This window comes from Episyrphus balteatus, chromosome 1 (assembly GCF_945859705.1).
Source record: "Episyrphus balteatus chromosome 1, idEpiBalt1.1, whole genome shotgun sequence".
Taxonomy (NCBI): domain Eukaryota; kingdom Metazoa; phylum Arthropoda; class Insecta; order Diptera; family Syrphidae; genus Episyrphus; species Episyrphus balteatus.
Window position 1 is genome coordinate 84,674,306 of NC_079134.1, and position 23,802 is coordinate 84,698,107.

At 35.6% G+C, this 23,802-nt stretch overlaps 1 protein-coding gene across 4 annotated transcripts in view; it reads right to left on the reverse strand.

Annotated features, from left to right (window-relative positions):
* LOC129906898 (uncharacterized) overlaps positions 1 to 23,802 on the reverse strand; it is a 255,944-nt gene that overhangs the window by 140,866 nt on the left and 91,276 nt on the right. The window lies entirely within an intron of this gene.

The following is a 23,802-nucleotide window of genomic DNA, read 5'->3' on the forward strand; positions in this document are numbered from 1 at the left end:
CATTTCAATTCGAGGTTGAAATGATAGAAGAACGAGTAAGTACTAGTTCCGATATGTCATCCATGATGGCTGTTCTCCTTGCAAAATTTGAAGAACAGAAAGAACAAATTGAGACACAACGCAAGGAACAGAGAGAACAATTAGAGAAACAACGTACCGAGCAAAAGAGTGAACAACAGAATCTTCTCGAAAAATTAGATGAACAGAAAAACATCATCCAAGGTAAGCTTGACGCGATCGAGAACAAGTTCGTTGCTATTGATGCTTCCATCAAATGCGTTGAAAAGCAATCTCAAGAAAAGTTCGAGAAAGTTGAAGAAAAACTCGAGAAAGTAGAAGGAAAGTTCGAGAAAGTGGATGAAAAATTTGAAAAAATGGAAGTTAAAATGCAAAGTATTACTGAGGAACTTGACAAGGTTCGGAAAATTAAGATCCGAGAAAGTTCTGGTGAGTACCCAAAGAAGAAGGAAATGCATCCACCAACATTTGATGGACAAAGTTCTTGGTCGATCTACAAGAAACAGTTTGAGGCAGCTGCAACAACAAATGGCTGGGATGACGAAGACAAATGTATAGCGCTGACTCTTGCTCTTAGAGGTCCTGCTGCTGAGTTGTTACAAACTTTACCACCAGAAAAGAATGGTAACTTTGACGCTCTTGTCCAGGTCATTGAAAAACGCTTTGGAGATGGCCATATGCAGGAAGTCTTCCGCGTCCAACTCAATACAAGAGTCCAGAAAAGAGGAGAAACTCTGCAACAACTCCAAGCAGATATTGAAAGGTTAGCTCATCTGGCATATCCGACAGCAGGAGACGACATTATCAATCAGTTTGCGACAGAAGCCTTTGTACGTGCTGTATCTGATATAAATCTTCAGCGAGCAATTCGAACAGCTGGAAAACGTTCCCTTCCTGAAGCATTAGCTTTTGCACTGACTATGGAAGCAGCAGAACAGGCTTCTCAAGGCGTTCATCGGGTAAGAGAAGTTGCAGTGGAAGAATGCTCTTGTCAAAAACTCGCATTCCAAAGAAACCAGAGGGACGGAGCTGCTCGATGCTGGAACTGTAACAAGACCGGACATCTCCAGCGGCAGTGCAGATTGCCACCAAGAAGAACTGCTTGCCAACACTGTGGAAACAGGAATATTGCCCAACAACAGGTAAGCGATACAACCAACGCTCATCCTCAACTTGATTCCCATTCGGGAAACGAGTAAGAACCAACTTCGAGGGGCAGAAGCTGGTTTCTGGTATCGATGGCCCCAGAACCACAATTCAAGTCTCACAGACTAAACGAGACAACAAAAGTCTGACAGTGGAGGCGACCATAAACAACAAACAACACCGCTTCATCCACAATCTGATGGGATGGTTGAGCGATTTAACAGGACACTTAAGGAACACCTGTCAAAAGTAGTCAATGATAATCAACGAGACTGGGACCGACATATTCCATTATTCTTGATGGCCTATAGAAGTGCAACACATAGTTCTACTGGACATACACCATCGGAAGTCCTATTTGGCTCAACAATACGCCTGCCAAGTGAGATAAAATTTGGAAGTGTTCCAAACGAGCCACATGAAATGGATGAGTACGTAGATAACCTGAAAGGAACACTGGCTGACATTCACCAACGGACAAGGACAAATATAAAAGCGTCTAGTGACAGGATGAAAATAAGATATGACGCACGAGCGACAGCAACAGGGTTTCAAGAAGGAGAACTTGTGTGGTTTTACAATCCCCACCGACAAAAGGGACTATCACCGAAGCTACAACAAAACTGGGAAGGCCCTTACACAGTAATAACCAGAATTAACGACGTGGTTTACCGTATACAAAGAGGGGTAAGAGGCAAACTAAAGGTAGTTCATTGTGACCGTTTACATCGTTATAATGGTGATAGAAGCAATGGAGTTGTTCGGGACGAACAATCCTAAGAGGGGGGCAATGTAACGATGAATTACTGAACTACTTTTAAGATAAAAGTCTGAACACACTACCTACTACTGCAAAGGTAGAAATGTGAACGGACCTTTAGTAATTAAGAAAAATATCTCACTGAACACATCTAAAAATATCCCACTGAACACATCTAAAAATATCTCACTGAACACATCTCAAAATATCCCACTAGACTGGAAGTATGAAGTGCCCTTCCTGGAAAGGAAGTTTCGAGAGACAGGGACGAGAGCCTTCGAGGACGTTCTCGAGTCTCGAGATTCCGGTATAAAAGGCAGCGTAGACACCGACCGGAGACAGTTTAATCTTGAAAGTGAAAGAGTACAGTACAAAGTGAAATAAAGTGTTGCGAATTGTTAGTAGTAAATAAAGTGATTTAAAAGTGTGTTTGTTTGAGCGAATAATAAAAGTAAATTGAGTTGAAATAAAGTGTGTTCTTATTTGAACGGAAATATAAGTGGAAATTAAATAAGTTTTATTGTGAACCCGGAATAAAACATTACAATAGTAATTTGTTTTAAAAACAATCATCCCAAATCGCATTATTGCATATTTTTTAGGGATATGTTTTTCCTACGCACCTACCTGCACAAATTAACTGGGCATTCCCCACTACCCCATTTTTATTGTTACCTAACGACTAATTACTTTTTTATTTACTAAGTCATTGAAAATCCCTTTCTAAAACCACAATTGTAAAATTAAAATAACCTGCTTTAATTGCAGTTGTACCGCAAACAACCAACCCTCAAAATCTAAATAAAAAAAAAATTGCAACAGGTACCTAATAGGTACTACATGTGCATGGTAAAAAAAGGACAAGGTATGATCATTAGAGCCGCCATCTTACAAAATGGGGTAATAAGGTTTTGAGGTTTAATATTTGGCAAAGTCAAAAGCAACAACAATTTCCAAGACAAATTTGTTTACAACAACAATTTCAATGGGCAGCTGTCAAAACCTTAAGTAGCCATTTTTAAGTTTTGACAGTTCTCGATACTGAGTTTTTTCTAATGATCATACCTTCTCTTTTTATACCATGCTACATGTGCACTGTATATCTTACGTTGTCTTCTATTTTTCGGTCGCAACAACCGCAACTTTTCCCCGATTTTTGCTCTGCGGTTGTTAGGCTATACCTACATTTGGATGGATTTCATTGAGTAGACGAAAAAAGGTTGCTCATGTGTTTGTTGTTGTTTTTTTCCTCGTCGTAAAAATATGGCGCCAAGAACGAAGATAGAAAAAGGGTTACTCACAATTTTTTTGAATTTGGTGCTGCCACATTCTAGACAAGCGTGTTGTTTTTGATTTTATAGTTTTATAGGCCAGTCATTATGTCGGAAAAAACGGCTTAGAAATGCAAAATGACCGAGAAAGCTAAATTTTGGATATGTTGTAGAGGATGCTTAAAAAGCTTAACTTGAAATTTTCGACCAAGATTTCCTATGAGCTTTTTCCGCCATTTTGAAAATAATGATAAAATTGATTTTTTGACAATAACTCGGCTATCTGACGAGATGCGAAAAAACAAAAGGCTTTTTTGTAGCTTTTAATGAGTTCTACAATTAATGCCTACACATTTTTTGTGTATCATGATGATCTATCAGCTTTTTTGATTATTGAATCGTAGTGATTAGTAAATGATAACTTTGAATCTAGGATTATACCAAGATCAGAAAAGCTGGATTGGACGTGTAAACTAGAGGAGTTTAACATATAATCAAAAACAATGGAATCATGATTGCGTGTGAAACGCATTATCTTGCATTTATCAACATTTAAAAATAAACGATTGTTATTGCGACATTCTCAAAAACATAGCAGGTCATTTTGGAGAAGATTACAATCAGTCAATGAATTTATTTTCCGAAATATTTTTACATCGTCAGCGTACATTAATGAAGAAGAGTTTTTTAAAAAAGATGGAAGGTCATTTATAAATAAAACAAATAATAGTGGTCCCAAATGACTGCCTTGAGGTACACCGGAGTTAACAACAAAATTATTTGAGTGATTATGTCTGAATATTACACTATAATGTCTATCACTGAGGTAAGAAGACAACCAATTTATAAACGAATCATTAAGTCCAATTCTTGACAGTTTATTTTGAAGAATACTATGATTAAGCTTGTCAAATGCCTTGCTAAAATCGGTAAAAATGCAATCAACTTGCAGATTTTTTTCAAAAGCGTCAAAACAGAACGTTGTGAATTCTAACAAATTAGTGACAGTTGATTTCTTTTTAACAAACCCGTGCTGATTTTCACTAATGATAGAAGAACAATTAAAAGATAAGACATCACAAACTAACAACTCGAATTCCTTTCAATTTTTTGAATCGCCTCAAAAAAATCGAATTTTTGGTGTTAAAAAGGAACATGAAAACAGACCGAATTCTTTTTGCGATTGTATGTGTGTCATTTGACAACAATTTTTACACGAACGTCAAGCTGAAACCAAAACAATTTCTGCAAAATAAAACCAGAGATTCCTTTGATCAATAATTTTGTTTATTTTCTTTGGTTCAAAAATGCAAAGAACTCCCCCAAACAAATTTACTTCAGGGGTTGCATCACCGACAACCCAAAACAATACTATTGATGTTAAACACATCAGCGAAAAAGGGACCAAGAAAAATGAAGAGATCGACATTACAGATCAACAGAGTTCCATCGAAGACAAAGAGATAGGCCAATCAAAATCAAAGAACTACTTTGAAGAATGGCAAATTGAAATAGCGGCAAGAAAACAACTTGAAGTTCTAGTTCAAAGTCTTCAGCTGCAAGTGAAAAAACTCGAAGAGAAAGTTTCCTTACTTGACAAGAAAGATTCAGAGTCCACGCTTCAGTTAAGTCCAAAATATATTGAGCGTGAATATCAAACTGATGAAGAAGAGCTCTTGTTTGAAACTGAGAAAAAGAAACATAAGCGTATCACAAAGAAACGTAAACCAAACGGGAGTCCTGAGATTTGTTTAAGAAATCAGAAAAGCTCTAAAACCGAAAATAATAAAGAGTTGTTTACAAAAATTAAAGAAACGAATAATGTGGTAGCTGTTGTTAAATCAAGTTCTCACGCTAAAGGCAGCAAAAAAATTACACCACCACCAATTATGATCTCAGGATTTCCAATTTTTGGAGATCTTAAGAAAATAATAGAAAAATGTACTAAAAAAGCTTGTAAATACACATCGTACAACAAAGACAACTGGAAAGTCACAGTCGAAGAAGCCGACGAGTATAGATCTGTCACTGAAGAACTGAGCAAACACCAAATTCAATGGCACTCATATGAGAACAAAGCTACAAGGCCAATAAAAGTAGTAGCCAGAGGTCTTCATTCCTCGTGCTCTCCCGAGGAAGTAGTGGAAGATCTTGTACAAAAAGGCTTCCAAGCCCTAGATGCAGTCAATCTATTTAAGAATGAGACAATAAAAAACTCCTCTGGAGAATCGACGACAAGTAAGAGGTTACTACCTTTATTCATGCTAACTTTTGATAGTAAACAAAGTGTCGAGGAGATTTATAAAGTAAGATCAATCTTGGGCATAGCTGTTAAAATTGAACCACTCCGAAAATCTAAAGTTGTTCCGCAGTGCAAACGTTGCCAAGCTTTTGGTCATACCCAAAAATACTGCAACCGCGAGTTTGCTTGTGTAAAGTGCGAAGGAAAACATGCAACTAAAAATTGTCCGATGAGCAAAGATCAGAAAGCAAAATGTGTGAACTGCCAGGGTAATCACCCGGCAAGCTATAGAGGCTGCCCAGTTGCCAAAAAATTCCAAGAGTTCAGAAGCAAAAATACATCTGCTAGAGACAAACCCAGAGACACAGTAAATACCGATTTAACTGCTGAAAACAATACTAAGAATGAACCGCCTAAAAAAGCTGTTCAAAGTAAAAGCGATGAAAATAAAGCCTATTCTCAGATTCTAAAAAATGTGCGGAAGAATGAAGAGACTTCCATAAAAGAAATGCTACACCTCATTCTTCAAAGAATTGATAAACAAGATTTGAACATCAAACAGTTAAGCGAAAAAGTCGCTCTTAAAAAACAATGATGGACAGAACACTTAAAATCGCTACATGGAATGCAAACGGTCTTTTACAACACTTATCCGAATTAAAAATCTTTTTAGATCTAGAACATATAGATATTTGCCTGGTGTCCGAAACTCACTTCTCCAATGGGCAAAGTCTAGATAATGTAATAGAACACTATTCATGTTACCACGCTCCACATCCAGCTGACAAGGCAAGAGGTGGATCGGCGATTCTTATAAAAGAAAGCTTAAAACATTATGAAGAAACCAAGCTTACTAATGAAAATATGCAAGTAACAACTATTAGTATTGGTATGAAAAAGAAAGAGTTTAAGATAGCAGCTATATATATATACTGCCCACCAAGGCGCTCCCCGACAGAAGATGACTATACAGATCTATTAAATCTTCTTGGACATAACTTTCTTGTTGGTGGAGACTTCAATGCGAAACACACCCATTGGGGTTCAAGACTTATATCAACAAAAGGCAAAAGACTTTTCCAAGCAGGCCGTAAATACAATTGCGAATTCTATTCCTCCAGGTCGCCTACTTACTGGCCTTCCGATACTAACAAAATACCAGACCTTATTGACTTTTTCGTAGCTAAAGGAATCAAACGAAATCACATTAGTGTCGAAGGTAATTATGACTTGTCATCAGATCATACTCCAGTGATTCTAACACTAAGTGAATCGGAAGTAATAGAAAAAAGTAATCCAAAGCTTGTAAATAAGAAAACAAACTGGAGTGATTTTAGAGAAAGGCTTTTAAGTTTTATAAATTTAAGATCTCCCATGGATACAATCGAGCAAATTGACCATGAAGTGGAACAATTTATTGCTGATGTGCAACAGGCCGCTGAAGAAAGTACTCCAACATTTTCTAATAGAAGACAAAATGAAATAAAATATCCTTTAGAGATAAGAGAGTTGATAATAGAGAAAAGAAGAGCTCGAAGAAAATGGCAAAATACTAGATTTCCAGACGATAAAACAACGTTTAACCGTATAAGCAACAATCTTAAAAAACAAATTTATAAATTCAAAAATTATTCACTCAGTACATTCCTAAAGAATTTAACGACTGATGCTTCAACCGATTTTTCGCTATGGAAAGCAGCCAAGCGCCTGAAAAGACCGCAGCTACTAAACTCTCCCTTGAAATCTCAAGATGGGAAATGGATCGGTAACCCAAAAGAAAAAGCTAACCTTTTCGCGGAGCATTTTGCGAATGTTTTTAAGCCATACCACAGTGGGTCCCGCCATAGGTCAAAAATAAAAAAAGTAAATGTCAATTTTTTAAAATCCAATGATTAAACAACGTTCTATAATCTCCCATCGAACCAAAACCAAAAAAAATTTGACGGTTACCCTTTTTTTCATTTCTTAATAGCCATTCAAAGTCGGTATATAAAAAAAGGTACAGTTTTTTAATCGCTGCAGTTATAAGGTGTGAACTTGCGATAGTGATAGCGGGTGTTAAAAATTGTGAACAGTATTAAATTGTTATGGATATTAAACGAGAAGGTTAATTCTTTCTAAAAACATAAATTATATTGTTAAATAACATTAAGGCTAATTGTAATGGGGCTCGTTAGCGAAGCAATTTTAACCATTTTTATTTAGCTCAATTTTCATTAAATTAGAGATTTAGTTGGTTTGCCTTCGAGTGCCCTCTACAATTTAAGTTCTCAAATGAAGAATACCGTCCTACCTTTCGAAATAATAGCGCCGTTTTTTCCCCTTTTTTCCCCTTTTCGAGTAATACGAGTTTAAATGACGATACACGGAGAAAAAAAAATTACAACGTAAAACTAAAAAAAATCCTTTTTGGCACTATTATTTTTATAAAAGACTGAACTAAAGGGTAAGGGTAAAGTGCTCGACTGATAGGCAGGTCCATTTCCGGCATTAACCATTTTTTTTATATTTTCAAAAAAAAAAATTTTTTTTTACCTTTTTTTATTTTTCTTGAAAATAACCAAAATTTTAAAAAACTGACTTGATGCATTTTTTTGCAATAATAAATCATATAAAATGATAATACAGGTGTTTCATTAAAAAAAAAATGCTCATTATATTTTTGACCGCACATTGTATGGGAGGTGACCCACTGTGCATACCCAACAAACGCGGCTGAAAATAGCTTACAGTTAGTTGATAAGATAGATGAAAGTGAAATACCAATTGTAAGATTAAAAGAAATAAAAAGTATGTGTTTACATCAACTATCAAATAAAAAATCACCAGGTTACGATCTAATTACTGCTCAGGTTATGAAAGAAATGCCTTTGAAAGCCTTCATAAAACTCCAATATATAATAAATGCATGCCTTAAGCAACGGTATGTCCCACACCATTGGAAAATTGCTGAAGTTATTGTCATACCCAAGCAAGGTAAGCCACCTACAGAAGTGACGTCTTACAGACCAATATCGCTTATACCAATTATGGCAAAAGTTTTTGAAAAACTGCTTCTGAAGAGACTTAGCAAAATTATAGAAGAAAGAAGGTTAATCCCAAATCATCAGTTTGGCTTTAGAAATAAACATTCCACGATAGACCAAGTTCATAGAATAACGGATGTAATAGAAAAAGCATTAGAAGAAAAACAAGTCTGTTCAGCTATTTTCTTAGATGTTGCTCAAGCCTTTGACAAGGTTTGGCATGAGGGACTTGAGTACAAACTGCAAAGGGATCTTCCCAGACAGTACTATGAAATATTAAAATCGTACATCTCAGACCGATTGTTTAGAGTAAGGTACGATCAAGAATATTCGGAATTGAAGAAAATAGAAGCCGGTGTACCACAAGGAAGTGTCCTAGGTCCTACCCTGTATTTACTATACACAAGGGATATCCCAGTTGGGAATCACACCATAATGGCTACTTTTGCAGATGATACCGCAATTTTGGTACCCGACAAATGTGTCTCTAGGGGAGCAGTAAAGCTGCAATATGCCGTCGACACAGTCAGAGATTGGACCGAAAAATGGCGTATCAAGCTCAATGAAACAAAATCTTCACATATAAACTTTACAAATAAAAAGATAAACAATATTCCAATATTCATTAATAATCAAGCTGTACCTTACGCCAATACGGCCAAATACCTTGGAATGACTTTGGATGCAAAGCTAAAGTGGAAAGAGCACATCAAAAAGAAAAGAGAAGAACTAAACTTGAAATATAGAAAAATGTACTGGTTACTTGGTAACAACTCTGATTTATCAACCCAAAACAAAATAATGCTGTATAATCAAGTACTAAAGCCTGTTTGGACCTATGGTATCCAATTATGGGGCTGTACAAAGAAAACAAATATCGAAATCATCCAAAAATTCCAAAACAAAGTCCTTCGTGGAATAGTTAATGCACCTTGGTACATAAGAAATAGCGATCTACATCGTGACTTACAAATAGAAACGGTTACAGAAGTTGTTAAAAAATACGCTGTATCGCATAATCAGAGACTGCAAAGTCATACCAATTCTGAAATGGTGTCCGTCTTGAATACAAGAAACCATGTTCGAAGATTAAGAAGAACCAAGCCTCATGAGCTTATGGTCTAAAAAAACATGGGAAAGTATTAAAAGTTTAAACTTCCCCCAAAGTGATTTTACAAAGTTAAGAAAGAAAAATCTGATGTCGATCTCTCAAGATTGGTCCTGATAAAGAGGTGGTTTTAGTGGTTAAGAGTCCCACACTACTTGGTGTCGAATACTGCCAAGTGTCTTTTGAAGATTTCCTCCCGTCAAAAAAAAAAAAAAAAAAAAAAAAAAAAAAAATTTTCTTTGGTAATATAAAGTTATTTTAATCAGAATCAAAGGGAAATTGCAGTTATTATTAAGATCTGAGTGAAAATGAAGTAGAAGGTTATTATTTTGGCTGTATGCTGTGGTTTTACAGAGAAAAAATTTTCTGATGATAATTACGAGAAGAAAAGTAACAGTTATTTGACTTTTTCACAAGAACTATGCCAGGAAAAAATATATTTTGATCGCACATTGTTTTTTTTTATTTATTTCATATTTTTCCGCAATAAAAATACGATATTCAATTAAAATTTACTCTTTATTAGAAGTTGATGTTCTCAAATAAACAAACAACACGAAGAAAACTGTCAGCTTGACGTTTGAGAAATGTCAAATGTTCCAAGTGTGTGTGCAAATCCGTGTAAATCTCTCAAAAAAGAGGGATTAAAAAAAAAATCGAATTCTGCTTCGTTTGAGGCGAATTTTTTTTCTATGGAACATGATTTTCAGAAAAAATTCGTTTCGAGATCGCCGAAAATCCGATTTTTGAATAGAAAGGAATTCGACATAAGTATAACAGAGAGTTTGGCTATGGGGCGGTAGTTAGTAACTAAGTGACTAGGTCCTTTGTTATGAATAGGTTTAAGAAAAGCTTATTTCCATAGATCAGGAAATGTAGAATACTTAATTGAGTGGTTAAAAAGAATAAATAGTGGGTAAGATAAATTATTTGCACATTTTTTTAACATGAATGACGGTAAACTGTCAGGGCCAGAACTTAGACTGTCGTCAAGTTTTAAAATTTGTTCACGAATTGCAGATTCAGTAATTGAAAAATTTATTAGTCCTAAGTGGGTATATTGTTGAGATGTCAGAGGGAATCGAGGGTCAGATGGAAGATTTTCCTCGAAGGACTTCATAAAAAACTCCGCAAACATATTGGATATAACTTTAGGATCTTGGCTAGAAAACTTATCAAACTCCATACATATTGGGTAGCCATCAGTATTTCTTTTAATATCAACAAAATTCCAGAATTTTTTAGGATTTATTTTAAAACTCAATTTACTTAAAACTCTCTCTGAAATTGCAAATTCTCTCTTTGATATGAAAAATGGGTTTAATTCTCTTAACTCAAAAGTAAATCAGATTCTATCAACTGTTTGCGATAAGAGCTATAGTTCTTATACAAATAACTTAACAATACAACAACATGATGATTGTGCATGTGCAAGTGTTAGCTCTTTGTCATGCTCAGCTAATAATAATGCTGTTCATAGTTCAGGGCATACAGAACCTAGTGCCACCACCCCCGCCCAAACCACCAATTCTATATACAGTGGTGCCCATGCCGTAAACCCATTGCCCCACTATGCCCCTGGTACATTAAACTCTCTTCATACTGCTACCCAAAATGAGAGTTTTACTGAAATAACCTCCCCCTCTGCCCTGGTCTTGGGTAATAAAAGTATTTCTTCAAACACGCAAAATGAAAACAATGGTTTTAACATTAAAGTGCACGAAAAACACAGGAATAATTTTAAAAACAATGTCACTGTTGGAGCTGATGTACCACCATTGGATATATGCGTGATCGCCCCCACTAAATGGTTGCATTTATCTAAATTTGCAAGTACAATATCTGAACTATCAATAAAAAAATATATTGCTTCAAAATTAATCATTCCTGAAGAAGAGGTTAAGTGTTTTAAGTTAATAAAAAACGATGTTAATATAACAAGTTTAAAGCATATAAATTTTAAAGTTGGTATTCCATCCGAAAAATATGATTTGGCACTTAATGCCAACAACTGGCCATCTAATGTTCATGTGAGCAACTTTATAAATCGTCCAAAAAACTATGTAACTTCTCAAATGAACAATGTCAAAGTGTAACCTCTGCTATTGTTTCTCCGCACCCACAACCTCCAACACCATCTGATCCATGGTATAAAAAGAGAAGGTATGATCATTAGAAAAAACTCAGTATCAAGAACTGTCAAAACTTATGGCTACTTAAGGTTTTGACAGCCCAGCCCATTGAAATTGTTGTTGTAAACAAATTTGTCTTGGAAATTGTTGTTGCTTTTGACTTTGCCAAATACCAAACGTCAAAACCTTATTACCCCATTTTGTAAGATGGCGGCTCTAATGATCATACCTTGTCTTTTTATACCATGATCTGATCAACAACAAACTGTCACCCACCAGTCATCATCGCTTTCTCTTCCACCCACACACATGAAATCGAATTTGAGTATTTATTACCAAAACATGGGTGGATTCTCTTCTAAATTAAGAGATCTTGCTCTCTCTATCGATTCTAGTGAATGTCATGGTATAAAAAGACAAGGTATGATCATTAGAGCCGCCATCTTACAAAATGGGGTAATAAGGTTTTGACGTTTGGCATTTGGCAAAGTCAAAAGCAACAACAATTTCCAAGACAAATTTGTTTACAAAAACAATTTCAATGGGCTGGGCTGTCAAAACCTTAAGTAGCCATAAGTTTTGACAGTTCTCGATACTGAGTTTTTTCTAATGATCATACCTTCTCTTTTTATACCATGAGTGAATGTGACATATTTGCGTTTACTGAGACTGAGACATGGCTTCATGAACATATTAAAACTGAAGAGCTCTTCGATATGTCTTTGTATTCAGTGTTTCGTACCGATCGATGTGATGTCAGCAAAAAACGAGGTGGTGGGGTTATGTTGGAAGTTCACCGGTCTATCATTGCTACGGCTGTTGACTTAAATATTATTCGAGAGGATAATTACAGCATTATTGAACAACTGTGTATTAAACTCTCTTTCTCTGGAACTGGACTTCTTATTCTTCTTAGCTACATTCCGCCTGGTAGTGCAGCAGATATTTATAAGAAACATATTAATAATATTGAAAGGGTTGCCAACTTAACTGAAAATGAAAATTATAACATCTGTGTTGTCCTAGGTGATTTTAATTTAAGCAACTTAATTTGGTCCGGTACAGATGAAAATAAATTAGAACCGCTTTTAATAAATTCTGAATGTGAAGTTCTTCTTGTTGATTCTTTGTTTTCTCTAAACCTAAATCAAATAAATAATGTTGCATAGTCTCTAAATAAATTACTCGATTTAGTTTTTGTTTCTGAAGATTTGAATGCTAATATTTTTGAGTCAATTCCACTTCTTTCAAACTCTGTTCATCATAAAGCTATTATTTTATCTATTTCTTTGTATAATTACGATAACTATTGTAAATTTAATAAATCGAATACATTCTTTCACAAATTCAATATAAGTAATTTAGATTTATTAAAATCTCAGCTAAATTGTATAAATTGGCTTTCTGAATTTAAAAACAATGAGCTATATATAAATTTTTGTAAATTTAAAAGATTTGTAAGTGCAGCCTTAAATAGTTCTGTTCCTTTGGTTCAAAAAAAGTTGGCTTTTAGTCCAAAGTGGTACAACTACCGCCTTAAAAAACTAAAAAATGCAAAAACCTTGGCGCACAAACGTTATAAAAAATCTAATTCTATGAATGACTATGTAGTTTTCTGTTGTTTAAGAAAAGAGTTTGTATTCCTTTCGAAGTTTTTATATTGTAATTATATTCAATCAATTGAATCTAAATTAAAATCGAATCCAAATCAGTTTTGGAATTTTATTAACTCAAAGCGCAAAAGTGTAGGTTTTCCTTCAACAATGCATTTTAATCAGAGCTTTTCCTGAGAACCTAAAATAATCGCTAACATGTTTGCCGATTACTTTCAAAGTATATATAATTCCACCTGTACTGGTGAAGTAAGTGATGAGTATCTGACATCAATTCCATCGATTATTGAGCATTCCACCATAAAAGTTGATTCAGTTGATGTACTAAAACAACTTAAGGAATTAAAACCCAGTCATAAGCCCGATATTTTGGGCTTTATTCCCTTAGTTTTGCGTAGGGCTGTAAAAGTAACGACAAAATGAGTACCCGCATGTATAGTAGACTGGGCCAAAAAAAAAAATATTTTTTTTTGAAAGTTACTTCGAAAATCTTGTTCAGGATGATGAAAAAAAAATTTGGTGAAACTTTGAGCCGTTAAAAAAAAATTTAAGAGGTCTATCATCGGTGTTTTTTATTTTTATACATGATATGATGTTTTACAACAGAACTGCTAGACGATGATAGACCTCTTAAAATTTTTTTTAACGGCTCAAATTTTCACCAAAATTTTTTTTCATCATCCTGAACAATCGAAGTAACTTTCAAAAAAAAAAATATTTTTTTTTTTTGCCCAGTCTAATGTATACGTTACTTTTGATACTAGTACCCGCATCAATAATATCGTTACTCGTTACTTTCGTATGTTTCGCATTTTTCGTATATCTCGTATATTTCGTATGGTTTGTGTGTTTCGCATGTTTCGTTACTTTCGTTACTTTCGCATGCTTCGTGAACCTTATACCAGAATATTTTTAAGAAAGTTGGCCACCTAGGTTTCTATAGATTTATTTTATACCACAGGTGTTTAAAATTTTTCATAAAATACTTTTTTTACATTTTGCATCAAAAAACAGATTTCAAAATTTTTTTTACGAAAATGTGCAATAGCTTTGCAGTTTCTAAAGCGTTTATGTACTCATCCAATTATTGTAGAAAATTATAAAAAAAAGAAATAAATAAAATTCATTCATTCGTGGTTGTAGTGAACGAAAACATAAGATGATAAAATTTAAAATACACTGAACGAAAAAAAGTACATATTTTATGAACTGGTTGCGATAGAACTTTTTTCTATCTGTTTTTAGAACAATCATAAGTGTAGCTTTAAGCCGTTTTAGGGTTGTTCATTCTCTATTGCACACCCTGTATATTTTCAGACATATTCTAAACAAAAATTCCCAGGGAAATGGTTTCGGGAGAAGGGCCCCAATCGGAAAAATGGCGAAAATTTCCATTTTTTTTGGTTTCCCCATATTCTTAACAGTTGAAGAACGAAATTCAAGCTAAAAAAATAATGAAATTTCAGGAACTTTTCAGTTAGGAGTTTTTTTTCAGGAATAGGATTATGACGATTACAACTAAACTTCAACTTTTTGAATCGTTATACCTAAGAAACGGTGGGTCTTAGGAAAAAAAGTGTCATGACACTTTTTATATATAATAATCTGGTCTACAATTCTTGCATTGAAAATTTTTTGATAAGACTTACCGTTTTGCTGAAAATCGTTTTTGTGACCTTTTGACCCCTATAACTCTTAACGCGGACACGATATCAATGTCGATTTTTCACATCTTCATAACAAAGCCGTCATTAAGCTGTATACTAAAATTCAGCCCAGTAGGAATTTTTCCGCAGATAAAACCTAAAATTACTGGACTATGTATGTATTTATTTAATAAATAATGAGAAGAAGATGGTAATGTTTTTTTGTTACTCCAATTTTATTAACTCAAATTTTGTAAATACAGTATACCGGCTTTTTGTGTTGATTGTGTATTTTGTAATTTGCTTCAATCTCTATAATCATAATTCATCAAAATTACAATTAGATCAATGCCAATAATTTTTGAAAATAAAAAAACTATTAGCAGCATATGGGTGGTTATAAAATTTAGGATAAATGGTGTATGAAAGCGGAAAAATAAATTGCCCACAAACTAATTGGGGGAAAGGGGGTGGGTGAATGCCTTGTTCGATTTCACTAGTCAAAAAGTTTTTTTTATAGAAATCAAAGTATATTTTTCTAATGATTTTTTGTATGCTGAGCTCGAATCTTTAGTCAGAAAAATTCTTTCACATCACGTTGAGATATTACCATGCCAATACATCACAAAAATAGTGTTTTGAACGTTCAAAATTCAATATCTCAAAAACTTTGCACGTTAGAGCTATTCTAATGCTAGATTGAAATTAGGAAGGTCAAAGGCCATTAGAAAAGTATAATTTGGTTTCTATGGAAAATTATTTCTCGCCAATATTACTGTCATTTACGGAAAACTCGTTCTTAAAAATCGTTTTTTTTGTTTTTTTTTTCAATTTTTCTCAATATTTTCTAAATCAAAAGTATAGTTTTTCCATACAATCTTAAATAAAAGGTTTTAATCTAAGTAACTACATTCCAAGCTTTTCAAAAATCAAAAACTTTTTGGATTGAAAAATAATCTATTTTTTCAAGTTAAATTCGTCAAAAATCCAAACATTAACTTTTTGCTCAAAAAACGATTTTTGACACCAACCCCACTTTTTCGCCCACCAACCATTTTCCACCAATTAGTTTGTGGGAAATTTATTTTTCACCTTTCATATACCATTTATCCTTAATTTTCCAACCACCCATATGCTGCTAATCATTTTTTTTTTTATTTTTAAAAATTATTGCGATGATCTAATTGCAATTTTGATGAACTAAATAATATAGAGATTGAAGCAAATTACAAAATGCACAATCAACACAAAAAGCCGGTATACTGTATTTACAAAATTTGGGTTAGTAAAATTGGAGTAACAAAAAAACCATTACCATCTTCTTCTCATTATTTATTAAATAAGTACATTCATTCACCCCCTATGAGTTGACCTTGTCGTGGTGGGGGTGCTTATCTTGGGATCCTCCAGCAATCCAGTTGCAGGATCTCACCACAAACATAACTCAAAAATAACCTCAATGTTTAGAAAACTTGAAAATGAAAAAACATGGAAAAAAAGCTAACGAAAATATAGAAAATCGAACGGGGATATACGTTCAAGTGTCGGCAGGTGTCGCGACTGCTGGCGAGGGCTTGGCCTCGAAAGAGGCTAAGTCGCCAGTGACAAAAGTTAGCTCGGCGGGAATAAAGAAAAACGCTGACAAAAAGAAAAGGAAAGGTGAGTCGACCTCAGCCTCCAGAAAGACTGCAAAGTGCAAAACTGGAAGCCGGCGAACAACCACCAATCCAAACCCTACTACCTTGGTAGCTCCCACCAGTGGAAGTACGGCTGTCTCTTACAGTACTACTTACAGTACTACTGACAATGTAGATAATTCTACGGGCCCTGAAGGGGATGCTATGACTGAAAAACGGACCGTCTCTTACGAATCCACCCTCAGTCAAAGCAAACCCCTTCAGAACACGTTGGTTACTCCACTCCCTGACGGAAGTAAGGCTGTCTCTTATAGTCATGCTTCCGCCGAGGAACACAGTAACAGAGTTGCTACTCCAAATTCAGAAATAGTTAACTCTGTTGGTCCGGAAAGAGCTGTTTTGACCAGTAATACGTCTGTCTCTTACAGTCTCACCTCTAGTCAAAGCAGACCTCTTCCTGACCCTAAAAGCGCTCAAATCCCCAGCGGCAGTGTAGCTGTCTCTTATAGTTCCACCTCCGCTGGAGAGGAAAGCAAAAGAGCGTCCCGTAATGACATAAGGAACGCAAAGGGGATCTATAGAGCATTAAGTTTGATACCTATAGCCGAACGTTCCCCAGAGCAATCCAGCAAGTTAGAATGGGCAAAAGGTATTCTCAGTAAAAGATTGACCAGCAGCGACTTAACGTCAAAGCGACAGAAGACAAAAGTGCATAATTCCAGCAATCACACTAGGAAAGACCTGTCCTTTAGTGACGTTCTTAAGGACAAGTCTATCCTCGCAGTTATCGACAGAAGTAATGTCGATGGCATGATCTCTTTTGACCGTTCGACGATGGTCTCAAACAAACTGCAGATCTCCTACTGGACTCTCATGATGGAGAACCCGGGTGAGCCTGCAGTTGTTAAGGACGCAGGATGGCACCAAGGCCGCGTGAAGCTCGTCGCATTCGGTGACAAGACAAGCGATCTATATAAGCTTGCTATCAGCAGACTAGAGGGGCTATGGCCTGATGCCAAGCTAGAGGTTGTGGCAAAGGAAGACATTCCTTGCAGACCTAGAGCTCGCATCAGTATCTCAGCTGAGCTAGCCTGCAAAGATACTGTACTTAAAATGATCCAGTTTGGAAATGCATCCCTACCAGAGAACCAAACGAGTCGAGTATTGTTTACGAACATCGAGTACTTACTCGAAAAAAACGATCTCGAAGAAACAGAATCAACACAACTCAAATATGTTCGAGCTTTCCTGTTTAGGAGTATTTTGACTCGTAAGTAATCCTACATTTCAAACGAGTTCAAACGATCATTTTTCTTTTCGAGTATAATCGAGTAAAATGATCGTGAACAAAATGTTTATGATTAATGTGATCGAAATTACTCGAACTGGAAAGGAAATGTTCATAGTGTTCGAGGGTAGTTTTTCTTGTAGAATAAATAAAAGAGAATCAGTTTGGTACACAAAAGCAAGTTACATTTGTTTTATTTAAATTAATTAATTTCACAAGATAATGAAATGAAGAAAAACATATTAGAATAAAATTAAATTAAACACAGAAAAAAAAGAAAAATTAAATAAAACTTAATGCTAGATACAAAAAATTGAATAAATTAAATTAAGTTAAAAATTATGACACTTGTATTTATGAAAAAAAAAATATATTTATATTGGATTTATCTTTAAGTTTGAATTCGCAATCATCAAATTATTTACAGTTTCTGGGTTCAACCTCGATCGTTTTTCTGTAATTATATTTCCAGCCTGTAAAAATGCTCGTTCTGATGCTGCTAATGTTGCGGGAATACAATTCAAGATTTTATGTGCTTCATAAAGGTTTTTGAATTGGCCTTTATTTTCACACCACCATTGAAGAATATCCACAGGGCTTTTCGAATTAAACTGAATGTATCTTTCTATTTGTAATTGATTTGTAGTTTCCCCAATATACCTACCCGAAAAAATAGTAATTTGTTTTAAAAACAATCATCCCAAATCGCATTATTGCATATTTTTTAGGGATATGTTTCTACTACGCACCTACCTGCACAAATTAACTCGGCATTCCCCACTACCCCATTTGTATTGTTACCTAACGACTAATTACTTTTTTATTTACTCAGTCATTGAAAATTCTTTTCTAAAACCACAATTATAAAATTAAAATAACCTGCTTTAATTGCAGTTGTACCGCAAACAACCAACCCTCAAAACCTAAATAAAAAAAATATGCAACAGGTACCTATAGGACGTAGAAATTGGAAGTGGTTGTTTTCATTGTTCAAACTGTTCATGATTTTTCGATCACGTTCGAACATTTCAATCACTTTCGATCATTTCGAGTAAAGCCAAGTGTTTATGAACAGTCAATCTGTTTACGAGTAATTTTGTTCGTGGGTATTGAGGATCGAGTATACTCACGAGTTCAAACAATTTGTGTGGTTTTGTTTGTGAGTATTTTTGTTTATGAGTAAGATGATTTACGAGTATAGAGAGAAAACGATCGAGCACGAACGATCATTTTAAAAAATTGAAATTGTTCGAACAGGTTCGAACATACTCATTTGGATCTCTGATCCCTACCCACTCACGACTGGAAAGTCGCAAAGCTGGAGTAGCCAACGGGCCCTTATAGATCGGCAATAATTGTCATCAATAAGGAGTCGTTGACTCCCCTAGCCGCGAACCAAAGTCAGATAAGATTTGGATGGACTTCCACAACCTTAAGGATCTACAAAAAAGATGAGGAGAGTGAATAGCTGCACCTCCAGCACTTCCGGCACCTGAGGTTCCCTCCTTGGAAGAAGATATTGCCTTAAATATCAACCCTCCATCAATGGAGGTCGATACGCCGGTAATCTCCCCAACTGAGAAGGTCCCCTCGGGCTCTAAAACGCCAGCCATAATGGCTCCAATCCCAGATAGTTCCGATGTTGAGATGGAAACAGAGGACTATCTCAACAGGATTCTACTCAGTGAAGATGAAATCGTACGTTCATCTTCTGAGTCAGAATCCGAAGAAGACCTCAACCTTACGGTGGTGGGTGCTGATCTAACTAACAGTAGCATTCATGCTCCAGTTAGTTCAGATAAACCTTCACCACTCCAAGCAGGCCTCGGCCTCCCTTCTTCTCCGAATCCACAAGAATGGGGAAGACGTGGTGCTGGTCCAGGAACCATGGATCTGCAAGTCTATGGTTCAGGGACTCAGGACTCCTGGGTACAACTTGCTATATGCATCGGAAAAAGGTGACCACAGATCATGCATATTAGCAAGAAGTAACACTAATGTATATTTACTCCCTAATTACAGCGATCGAGATGTAACCGCGGTCAAATTGCAAACTGACCAAGGAACATTCTGGATTGCGTCGGCATATCTCGGCCATGACCAACTCGGCCCTCTCCCTGGCGAAAAACTACGGAGACTTGTAGCCGATGCTGAAAGGCAAAAGATCTACCTCATAATTGGTTGCGATGCAAACGCCCATCACACGGTCTGGGGAAGTACCGACATAAATGATAGAGGTAAGTCACTTTTTGATTTTATTTTGAGTACTAACCTGATAGTAAGTAATACTGGCAATGAACCAACATTCGTTACCAGAAACCGACAAGAAGTACTAGACATTACTCTTGTCTCCGATTCGATTCATCAAAGGATTTTAAATTGGAAAGTATCTGAAGAACACTCGTTCTCTGATCATAGATACATCCAATTTAGTCTTAATGATGTAACTACTAAACGCTTACTGTTTAGTAGTTACATCCGAAACTATCCGAAACTATCGCAAAACTAACTGGCAAAAATACAGGGAAACTCTGAAAAGCTTACTTAAACCCGAATTTCTAAGTTATCCCTCAAATACAATCGATCTCGACAACAAAGTCAATGATCTTACTTCTGCCCTTAACCTATCAATGAATAACTCCTGCCCACTCATACAAGTAAGAGGAAAGCAGAAGCCACACTGGTGGAACTCAGGGCTAGAACCGCACAGAAAAGCTTGTAGAAAACTTTTCAATCTCGCCAAATCCACTAGAGATGTTTCAGACTGGGACCTATACAAAGAATCCCTGAAAGTCTACAAAAAACAGCTAAGAAAATGTAAAACATCTTCTTGTAGAAATTTCTGTGAAAAAATATAAGACTCTTCAGAAGCCTCTAGATTAAGAAAAATTCTCTCAACAAACACTTTAATGCCCAGTGCCTTGAAAACAAATAACGGGGCCTGGACCAACTCCTGTGAAGAATCACTCAATTTGCTACTAGATACTCATTTTCCAAGTAGCTCAAACATCATAAACAGAGTCGACCCATCAGGGCCAGACACAAATTCAAAAAACAATCTCGGTCTGATTACAAGAGAGAAGCTAAAGTGGGCCATCAACGCCTTCAAACCATACAAATCCGCTGGACCGGATGGTATAATACCAGCCGAACTTCAAATGGCATCAAATATTCTAATTCCCATCTTAGAGATAATTCTGAATGGATGTGTAAACTTGAAACACATCCCTGCTCTATGGAGAGAAGTTAAAGTTGTATTCATACCCAAAGAAGACAAATTTTCTCATGTCAATCCGAAATACCTCCGACCTATCAGCTTATCATCATTCCTTCTTAAAACTCTAGAACGAATGATTGATATTCACTTGCGTAATGTCATAGATCCCAATCTTATATCTACAATACAATACGCTTATTGTAATTGGAAATCGGTTGAAACAGCACTACATACTGTAGTGTGCACTATTGAATATTCCCTCCATCACAAAGAGTTCACCTTAGTTGCATTTCTTGATATTGAAGGCGCGTTCAACAACGTCAGCAACATAGCAATCACAAATGCACTGAAGAGCCTTAAAGTAGATAGCTCACTGAGCGAGCTAATAGACCTTATGCTGAAAAGCAGAATTATTAACTCAACTCTAGGAGATTTCTCAGCCAGAAGATCTGTTAGTAGAGGTACACCACAAGGAGGGGTACTCTCCCCACTCCTGTGGAACTTAGTGGTTAACGAACTACTAGTCAATATAGAAGTAGATGGATTCAAAGTGATTACATACGCTGACGACATCGCCATTGCTGTATCAGGAAAACATCTCCATACTATAATAGAACTAATGCAAACTGCTCTCAATAAGCTACTAAAATGGGCAACAAACAACTAGACCCCCCCTCCATAATGGTGTTCCACTTGATTTTGCCAGCGAAGCCAAATACCTGGGTCTTATTTTGGATAGCAAATTAAACTGGAAAACCAACATACAAGAAAGAATAAGAAAAGCCACAGTGGCACTCTTTTCTTGCAAAAAAGCTATAGGGAATAAATGGGGACTATCCCCTAAAATAACTCATTGGCTATACACTGTAGCCATCAGACCTATTCTCACTTGCGGGATAGCAGTTTGGTGGACTGCTCTGGAAAAAGTAACATATCGCGACAAATTAAGCAAAGTCCAACGTTCAGCCTGCATGTGCATCAGCGGAGCTCTCCGTTCGACACCTTCCGCCGCTCTTGATATATTACTCAATCTTCCACCCATAGATATATTCAGCAAGCAGGTGGCCGCGAGCACTGCTATAAGACTCCAACCATCTCTCAATGGACCAATAACTCTATTGGTCACACAAATATTCTGCACGGAGAAAAATAAATCTAGTATTTTATACTTCATATGACTAGTAAGGTAATTAAAGTAAAAAGTCCTAGATTTTAAGTAAAGTTTACCTTACGTATTGAACATTTCTTGGGTCCGTAAAGTAATTTTTACAACAAAATTATGGTGAACAAATTAAAGAAGTATATACCTTACGAGTAGCAATATTTTCTTTACGTAGAGTCAAATATACCTTCAACCAAAAAAGTGTATGAATCTTTTCACTTTAAGATTCTAGTAAAACATATTTTACAAATTTAACTATTCTATGAATAAGTTTTACCTTACACTAAGGTAATAATAATACAAAATTCTAGCGATTTTCCCCAATAGAGATCAGTGCCATCGATACATAGAAAAAACTCTTAATGCCGTCATTGAAAGTGCGCCATTTGTTTTCCATTGTGTTTGGTTTTTTTTTTGTCGGAGCTTTTAGGTGGCGAGTGCGGAATAGTTACATTAACTCTTAAAGAATTAGCAAACAATTGGATCAAATAAAGTCAATTTCATTTTTATTGATAATATTTTCCAAAATAAAATTGTGGGTATGCATTTATTTTACAAAAATTAATTAAAATAAAAAAAGTGATTTTTGTTATCATTGAAAAACATAACAGGGTCATACGTACTTACTCCTAAATGGCTTTGAGGATTAAGTACCTACGTGTTACCCAGTTATGTTTTTCAATATATACAAAAATCACCTTTTTTATTTTAATTAATTTTTGTAAGATAAATGCATACAATTTTATTTAGAAAAATGTCATCAATAAAAATGAAATTGACTTTATTTGATCCAATCTGTAACTAAATTCTACCTTCCATAGAAAAGTTCAATTAACATTAAAAATCAGTATTTTCAGCCTTATAGTAAGGTAAAATATGTACCTAACTTCTAGTAATTTCTATTAGAAATTCATACAAAAAACGGCTTTACTGTAAAGTTAAGTACAAGCTATAAATTTACTAGAAAAGTAAGGTAAATTTCATTTTATTGGGGAGTCATCCCTATATTAACTTTACATTATAGTTAAATGTACCAGAAATAAGGTGGTTCACACCTTATTTTTTCTCCGTGTGAATTCATTCGGATCAATCCACAGTCACCCCGACTACACCACCCCACAATTGGTTTTTGGCAATAATTATGAAGTCACCATCCCAAATAGATCAGAATGAGACAATGCCGAGTTTCTGAGAGATGATTCAATTCATTTCTACACAGATGGTTCTGAAACCAATGACGGAGTGGGTGGCGGGGTTTACTCAGATAGACTTAATGTTAGTCTCTCCTTCCGTCTCCGTAATCACTGCAGCGTGTTCCAAGCGGAAATAATGGCGAGTAAAGAAGTATTGACTTGGCTCAAAGAAAACGTAATATCTACATCGGATATCCGCATCTTCTCTGATAGCCAGGCCGCCCTTAAATCGCTAGGTTCGGTTTCCACAAACTCCGTAACTGCCCGCGACTGTCTATCATATCTCATGGAGATGTCAGAACAGTTTATCATTCACCTCTTTTGGGTGCCGGGTCATAGAGAT